At 42.3% G+C, this 9,277-nt stretch overlaps 1 pseudogene; it reads left to right on the top strand.

Annotated features, from left to right (window-relative positions):
* The first annotated feature begins 3,752 nt into the window (after positions 1 to 3,752).
* On the top strand, positions 3,753 to 8,505 carry LOC141250770 (uncharacterized; annotated as a pseudogene).
* The last annotated feature ends 772 nt before the right edge of the window (positions 8,506 to 9,277 follow it).

Here is a 9,277-nt window from a genome sequence, read left to right as displayed (position 1 = left end):
TTTTTCTTCTTTTATGATGCAAAAAGGACGGGAACAGTTTATTATGACATAATGATAAACTAGAGACGAGATGGTGAACATGCAATCTTAAATATGGTTCTAATGCATCTTAGTCATAATCCAAATGCTCAAGCCAATGTCCTCTACTTAATCCAACATATCCTCATCATACATACTTGAAATATTAACATATAAAGCATAGTAGGAAGATTCGAAGATCATGCATCCTTATAGAAATTCACACAGCCACAACAAGGAGAAGATTGAGAATACCGACTATAGAAATTAAACTAAGGGGAAATTGACTCAAAAAAATTTAAAATGCAAGGATAGGTGAAGTAAATCCCCTCCCCCACACTTAAACTACACAATGTCCTCATTGTGTGTCAAGGACAACTATAACCTTAGTGCAGAAACAAAATTACCTCTTCGACGGGTTGCCTCTAGGACAGCGCATTTGTTTAACGTTGTTGGATCGACGTATTTCTCTTCTCATAACCTGCTTCGGCCAACCTACGGGCCAAGTCATCCTTTCAAATCCACTACTGATTTATTCCTTTCTTCTTATTCATGATCCCTTGATCGTATCCTCTCTTCGTCTCTACAAAATGCCTCGGCTCTGGCGTCACACTGGGTACCTGCAAAATAGGGGAAGAGAAGGATGGTTTTCTCCCTCTAACATTAGCATGGGGGCCCATCGGCCAAAGCCAACTCTAACATGTCCATATCCCCTTCGGGATCAACTATCTTTATAGCAAACACACTAGATGTATCCTCACCCGACTCCTCATCGGTACCAATATCAAAGCATACTACATCTCCATCAAACTCTAGCGACAATGCCCATTTCCTAAGTCTACCTTCGTACCAGTTGTCCTCATAAATGGTATCCCTAAAAGTATAGCTACGCCTTCCCTATCATTCTTCATATCTAGCACGTAGAAGTCTGTAGGGAAGACTAACCTATCTACCTTAACTAGCACGTGTTTTACTACCACCTAGGACGAATAGTCAACCCATTATCCGATTGGACTAAAATATCTATTTCATTTAAGGGCCCTAGTCCTAATTGCTTGCAAAGGGAATATGGAAGACATTTGTGGCAGCTCCTAAGTCTAACATAGCACGATCAAAATCAGTATTTCCAATGCGGCAGGGGAATGTCACAATACCGGGATCTTTAAAATTGGTGGGCATGCGCTTCTGGTAGATGGAACATACTCTTTCTCCGGCTGTTACCTTGCTTACCCCTTCATCTTTTTCTTCCTCTTGACTGTGAAAAGTTCCTTGAGAAACTATGCGTACCATGGTGATGCAGGAGCATCCCTAAGCCCAACAAACAAAGGACCAATCACTAGGGCTATGGCTAAGAAGATAGAAGATCAAGTTATGAAGGCAACTTTGGGTTTGGATTCAACACACCAAATGGAACCCATTACCTCCACCCTTCTAGTATGTGGAAGAGGTGAACATCCCCAACAAATCTAATGAAGACATCAAGGCCATCCAAGATCAAGATCAAGGCTGCACATGTCACTTTTGTGAAACTATCACACTTTTACACCTTACCCGGCTAGGTTGTAAAAGTGTGCAATTCTACCCCTTTTCCCTTACTCTTGTAAGACACTTTCCTAAGGGTATTTTGGACCTTTTTGGTCGAGCTTGCAGCTGGTAGAAGGCCTTGGTCATTGGAGGTATAAAAGCCAAAAATGACCTAACCAAAAGGGCCTTTGATAGAATTAAAACCTAAGTGTTCTCATGGGCCAAAAACGTAGTGTATCTTAGTGTAGTTTGCAGATTGAATATGCCCCTTGTTGCCTAGGTATCTTGTTCATTTAATCTTGATTGTGTGAACTTGAATGCTTGGGAAGCTCTCGGTGTTTAGGGTTGTATAATCTCCCTTTATGTTGAGTTAAAGTTTGTTGTGTTTTATCTCATCTTACCATTGTGTTGAGGTTAATTCCAAGGTGTTTGGTGTAGAGTGAGTAAATCATCATCAAGCATCTATCCTTTCTGATTTCTCAAACCCCCATTCTATTTTCTCTTTGTTCTTCCTTGTTCTTGAACAAGTTAGAACACCAACTTAAGAACACTTGTTCTTGTTTAGTGAATGGTTGTGAATCTAGGTCCAAGCCATTGTAGGGAATCCCTATATCAAGTGGTATCAGAGCTCAGCTGATTCGTCAACCATTTTTCACTTTTAAAACCCAAAAACAAGTTGATCTTGCAAGCTTGCAAGACAACACACAAAAACAGCCCCTAAAAACCCTTGAAAACCATCATTTTTTATGCTTGTTGTTCTTGGTCTTATCTCATGAGTGTTTGAGTGTAATTTTGCAGGAATATATCTGAAGTTGAGTGCTTGAAGGAGTCCAAAGATTAGCCAAGCAAGAGGAAGGGATGTCTATGAGATTTGCCTAGCCAAAACCCTACCCGGATGCTTGCAAAACTGAGCAAGAAGCCAACTTCTAAGCCTTATTTCACCCAGCCAAACACAACCTCATCAAGAACGCTCAAGAGACCCTTTAAGAACAAATGTTTAACTGCATAGGGAAAGACAAATCAAGCAATTTGGTCAAGGGAAACGATCTGTAGAGCAAAAACAAAACAGCACCCCAAACAGCCAAAATACACCCTATTACCCATTGGATTTTAGCCGACCAAGCTTTTTGGCACACCAGCCCAATTGATTTGACTCGTGCCTTTCGCCTAATTTCTGGTGCCTTTCCCACACAAACACCTCTACTACAAGTTATCACAGTTGGCATTACATAGGTGACATCAAAAAGGGGAGAAGAACCACCTTGAAACTCATTGCCTAGACATTTTTGGTCAAAAACCGCTGGATAATAGCCGCCCAAGCTTTTGGCACACCAACCCTATTGTTTTGACTCGTGCCTTTGTCCTAATTTCTGGTGCCTTTTCCACACCAACAGACCTACTACAAGTCACCATAGTTGGGGGTCCCAAAGTTACATCAAAGGGGAAAGAAAAACCATCTTGAAAGTCCATACTTGGTCATTTTTAGCCCATATCCGGTGTAAGTTTCTAAGTGACCAAAAGCTTATCTTGTGACATTCTTTTGTAACAACTCTTTGTGCAACATTATGTACGTGTCCAAGTGAGATAATAACATCAAGATTAAGGAGGAGAAGGGGATTGCCATGTGCCCCTCACACCCTAGCCTAAACCCACACCTCTTGGCTTAAGCCCGGTTACTTTAGCTTGGGTTAAACACACTTCCTACCTTCACTCTCAAGGACATCTCTGATGCAAGTAAGGTTAATTCAAGGCTTCTTTAAGTGTCCCAACTGAGGTAAAGTTCCTAAGTCTCTTTGAGCATACACACATAACTTGCCTTACTATTCTTGCAAGTGATCATCATTACTACTATCTTACTTTGCTCAATGAATTGTGATCACCTTTAGTGCACCAAGCTTCAATGATTCACACTTGAATTATTGCATCTACAAGGTAGCAAGACATAGCCAACAAAGTGAGAGGAACATACTTGACAAGAGTGACAAAAACACATATATCAAACACAAGTTATTAGACTAACATAACCTAGTTCATTGTTTGTTGTTTTTCTTTTTGTGATCATGCCTAGCTCGCAACAAGGATGCCAACATGGCTCTCAACAAGAGGAGGTTCACCCACACCTACCCTCAGACAATAGCATCACTAATCAACCAGATTTGGTGCACCTCATTAGGACCATGATTGAGAACAATGAGAACAACATTAGGACCATGAATGAGAACCTTAGGACCTTGAGGGAGGACTTTTCTAGGTCCAGAAATGAGAACCAAGCTGCCATGAATGACACATACAATGTCCTTGCTAGTAGACTAGCCACCCTTGAATCCAAAGGTACAAGACCTAGGACCCCACCCATGGTTTTTCGGTACCCACTTTGAAGTTGGAGGATCTTCACGTCCCAACCCCCAAGCACCCTTGCCTACCCCAGATGTAACACGTAGAGCAAGATCACAACCACTAGGGCCAGACCCTTTTAGGAGGCCGGTAAGAGTCCATGACCCATCCATTCCTAGACCACCACCCATGGCACTTCCAAGGGAGTTTTCTGAACCTAACTCTCCCTAATCGAATGGGTATGATGATGAAATTTTTGATGAGTTTCAGGATGATAGGTACATGGGACATGATAGGTGGGAAAGGAGGCCAAGATTCCAAGGACAAGGGCAAGGACCTAGACAAAGAGAGGAAGATGGCATAGGCAATGTGAAGGTCAAGATTCCAAGCTTTGAAGGGAAGTGTGATCCAGACTTATACATGACTTGGGAGAGGAAGATGGAGCAGATATGGTCATGCCACAACTTTCAAGAGGTGAAGAAGGTGCAACTAGCCACCTTAGAGTTCCAAGACTTTGCCATGATATGGTGGGACAACCTAGTACAAGGGAGGAGGCAAAACCATCAACCTCCCATCCTCACATGGAATGAGATGAGGGCTTTCATGAGGGCAAGGTTTATACCTCACCATTATGCAAGAGAACTGAGGCAAAGGTTGGAGAATTTGAAGCAAGGAAGCATGACTGCGGAGGAAGCCTATAATGCCATGCAAGTGGCAATGATCATGGCCAATGTGATTGAGAATGATGAGGCTTCCAATGCTAGGTATCTAAGGGTTTTGAATCCTTCCATTGCCATGGAGGTGGACATGTATCCCTACACCACAAGTGTAGAACTTCTTCACAATGCCATCAAGGTGGAGAGGAAGTTGAAGGCTAAGTTTCTACAAAGTACTAAGCCTAGCACCCTTGGAAATACATGGAAGGGAAGGACAGTCCCTAGCACTCCATTTCAGCCCAAGGACTCCACACCCTCAAGGGAGCCTTACAAGGCTCAAGGGCATGCATTTCCTAAGCCCCAAGGCAATGCCTTGGGCACCCAAGGGAGTACTTCTAGACCCCCTCATGCATCTAATTCAGTACCTCCTAAGTCTAGTAACATTGAGTGTTTTAAGTGTAAAGGGAAGGGTCATTATATGAGAGATTGTCCTAACAAGAGGGTAATGGTCATTAATGCCTTAGGACAATGTGATTCCGAGAGTGATAATGAAGAGTGTGACCCTAATCTATTAATAGAAAATGAACATGACCTAGGAGATGAGAATGAAGAGATAGGATATGAACAAGGAGAGGTCTTAATTTGCAAAAGGTCTTTAAGTGTTCAAAGTGAACTAGTAGAAGACAACCAACGAGAGAACTTGTTTCATAGTAGGTGTGTAGTTAAGGAGAGAGTTTGTGACTTGATTATAGATGGAGGAAGTTGTTGCAACATTCCTAGCACTGAATTAGTCAATAAGCTTCAATTAACCTCAGTTTTGCATCCTAGGCCATACAAGTTGCATTGGATGAATGATTGTGGTGCGCTTAGAGTACATAGGCAATGTAAGGTCACTCTTAAGATAGGACATTACCAAGACACCATTCTATGTGATATCTTACCTATGCAAGCATGTCATATACTTCTAGGAAGACCTTGGCAATATGATAACAAAGTCACACATGATGGCTACACTAACAAGAACACATTCATGTTTAATGGTAAGCTAATCACTTTGAAACCTATGACTCCTTACCAAATTGTTGAAGCTGCAGAAGCTAAGAGACTTAAGGAGAAGGAAGTGGAGAAGCCTAAGGTCAAGGAGAAGCCATTGACAATGTACACTTCAAAGTGCCAAGGACAATTCTCTATGCTAGTGTTCAAGGAGGTGAAAGAGGATGACTTTGTTCCTAAAGATGCAAGGCTCATGTGCCTAGCCAAGTCCCACACATTGAACTGAGATGGACCACCAAAAACACTACCCAAACCCATCCAAGACGTCCTTGACTCATTTCAAGATGTGTTTCCCAACGAGCTACCTCTAGGTCTTCCTCCTCTAAGGGGTATAGAACATCAAATTGACTTCATCCCTGGATCAATCCTCCCTAATAGACCAGCCTACAAGATGAATCCAATGGAGAGTAAGGAGGTTGAGACACAAGTCCAAGAGCTCTTAGATAAAGGCTATGTGAGGGAGAGTATGTCTCCTTGTGCAGTTCCAGTCCTACTTGTGCCAAAGAAGGAGGGCACATGGAGGATGTGTGTTGATTGTAGAGCCATCAACAACATCACCATCAAGTATAGACACCCCATCCCAAGGCTTGATGACATGTTGGATGAGCTCCATGGAGCCACTTGCTTTTCAAAGATTGATCTCAAGAGTGGTTACCATCAAATTAGAATGAGAGAAGGTGATGAGTGCAAAACTGCATTCAAGACTAAGTTTGGCCTCTATGAGTGGCTTGTCATGCCCTTTGGCCTCACCAATGCCCCCTCCACCTTCATGAGGTTGATGAACCATGTGCTAAGAAGCTTTATTGGTCAGTTTGTGGTTGTTTACTTTGATGACATCCTAGTCTACTCTAAGTCCATGGTTGATCATGCCTTCCACCTCAGGGAAGTACTATCCAAACTTAAGCATGAATCACTCTTTGCTAATCTTAAGAAATGTGATTTCTACTCTAATCATGTGACATTTCTTGGCTTTGTAGTGAGTTCAAGGGGGTTGGAGGTGGACAAGGAGAAGATCAAGGCTATACAAGATTGGCCAACACCCACAAGTGCAACACAAGTTAGGAGCTTCCAAGGGCTTGCTAGCTTCTATAGAAGGTTTGTTAAGGACTTTAGCACCATTTCCTCCCCCCTAACTGAACTCACCAAGAAGAACATCATCTTCATGTGGGGACCAAGGCAAGAAGAAGCATTTCAAGAGCTCAAGGCTATGTTAACCAAGGCACCCTTACTTGTCCTACCGGACTTCACTAAGCCATTTGAAGTGGAGTGTGATGCCTCTGGTGTGGGCATAGGAGGAGTTCTTATGCAAGAGGGTAAGCCAATTGCTTTCTTTAGTGAGAAACTCAAAGGTGCAACTCTAAACTACTCTACCTATGACAAGGAGTTGTATGCTTTGTTTAGGGTGCTAAAAACTTGGCAACACTACCTATGGCCTAATGAGTTTGTCTTGCATACTGATCATGAGTCACTTAAGCATTTTAGGAGCCAAGATAAGCTTGATAGGAGGCATGGTAGATGGATGGAGTTCATTGAAACTTTCCCTTACATTATCAAGTATAAGAAAGGGAAAGACAATGTTGTAGCTGATGCTTTATCTAGGAGACATGTATTGCTCACCACTCTTGATTCCAAGGTGTTAGGTTTCACCTACATCAAAGAATTGTATGAGCAAGATATGGATTTTGGATCCATCTTTTCTCACTACCTAAGCAAGGGTCCATTGGGCAAGTATTACTTGTTTGAAGGATTCTTGTTTAAGGTGGATAGGGTTTGTATACCTAAGTGTTCTCTTAGGCTTCTACTTGTTGAGGAATCACACAATGGGGGTCTAATGGGACATTTTGGAAGAGACAAGACCCTATCAATACTGAGTTCCCATTTCTTTTGGCCTTACATGCTCAAAGATATTGAAAACATGCTTAAAAGATGCATTGAGTGCCTTAAGGCCAAATCCAAAATCAAGACACAAGGTTTATATACCCCTTTGCCTATCCCTAGTAAACCTTGGTTGGACATTAGTATGGACATTATAGTTGGATTGCCTAGGACTAGAAGGGGAAAAGATTCCATCTTTGTGGTAGTAGATAGGTTTAGTAAGATGGCTCACTTCATAGCTTGTCATAAGACAAATGATGCCACTAATGTAGCCAACCTATTCTTTGACGAGATTGTGAGACTCCATGGATTGCCTAGGACTATAGTGAGTGATAGGGACCCAAAGTTCCTTAGCCACTTTTGGAGGACCTTGTGGGGAAAGTTAGGCACCAAGCTCTTGTTCTCTACCTCTAGTCACCCCCAAACTGATGGCCAAACCGAGGTGACTAATAGGACCTTAGGTACTTTGCTTAGATCCTTGATTAAGAGTAACCTAAAGGCTTGGGAAGACTTGTTACCACATGTAGAGTTTGCCTATAATAGGGCCACACACTCTAGCACAAATCTGAGCCCATTCATGTGTGTTTATGGCACTAACCCCCTAACACCATTTGATCTTATTCCTTTGCCTTGCAAAGAGAAGTATGACTATAGTGCAGAGAACCAGGTTAAACTCATCAAGGAGCTTCATGAAAGGACCAGAGAAAGGCTTGAGAACTTGGCTAAGAGTGTGGCAAAAAGCAAGAACAAATTCAGAAGAAAGGTGACACTCAAAGAAGGTGACCTAGTGTGGGTGCATCTAAGGAAGGATAGGTTTCCCAACCTAAGGACTTCAAAGCTCTCTCCTAGAGGGGATGGGCCATTCAAAGTGCTAAGAGTGATTAGTGAAAACGCATATGTCATTGATCTACCAGAAGAATATGGTGTCAACCCCACTTTCAACATAGGAGACCTTACACTTTTTGAAGAGAGCCAAGATGACCAAATGGAGGAACTAAGCCATGAGGAACCCTTGCACATCATGGAAGGAGGTGGCCTGGGGTAAGGCCTCTCTCAAGAGGGAGGGAATGATGCAGGAGCATCCCTAAGCCCAACAAACAAAGGACCAATCACTAGGTATTGGCTAAGAAGATAGAAGATCAAGTTATGAAGGCAACTTTGGGTTTGGATTCAACACACCAAATGGAACCCATTGCCTACACCCTTCTAGTATTTGGAAGAGGTGAACATCCCCAACAAATCCGATGAAGACATCAAGGCCATCCAAGATCAAGATCAAGGCTGCACATGTCACTTTTGTGAAACTATCACACTTTTACACCTTACCCGGCTAGGTTGTAAAAGTGTGCAATTCTACCCCTTTTCCCTTACTCTTTTAAGACACTTTCCTGAGGGTATTTTGGACCTTTTTGGTCGAGCTTGCAGCTGGTAGAAGGCCTTGGTCATTGGAGGTATAAAAGCCAAAAATGACCTAACCAAAAGGGCATTTGATTGAATTGAAACCTAAGTGTTCTCATGGGCCAAAAACGTAGTGTATCTTAGTGTAGTTTGCAGATTGAATCTGCCCCTTGTTGCCTAGGTATCTTGTTCATTTAATCTTGATTGTGTGAACTTGAATGCTTGGGAAGCTCTCAGTGTTTAGGGTTGTATAATCTCCCTTTATGTTGAGTTAAAGTTTGTTGTGTTTTATCTCATCTTACCATTGTGTTGAGGTTAAGTCCAAGGTGTTTGGTGTGGAGTGAGTAAATCATCATCAAGCATCTATCCTTTCTGATTTCTCAAACCCCCATTCTATTTTCTCTTTGTTCTTCCTTGTT

Source organism: Phyllobates terribilis, unplaced genomic scaffold (assembly GCF_046119375.1).
Source record: "Phyllobates terribilis strain yellow unplaced genomic scaffold, ASM4611937v1 Scaffold_6113__1_contigs__length_46820, whole genome shotgun sequence".
Taxonomy (NCBI): Eukaryota; Metazoa; Chordata; class Amphibia; order Anura; family Dendrobatidae; genus Phyllobates; species Phyllobates terribilis.
This window is presented reverse-complemented; position numbering and strand designations above follow the sequence as displayed.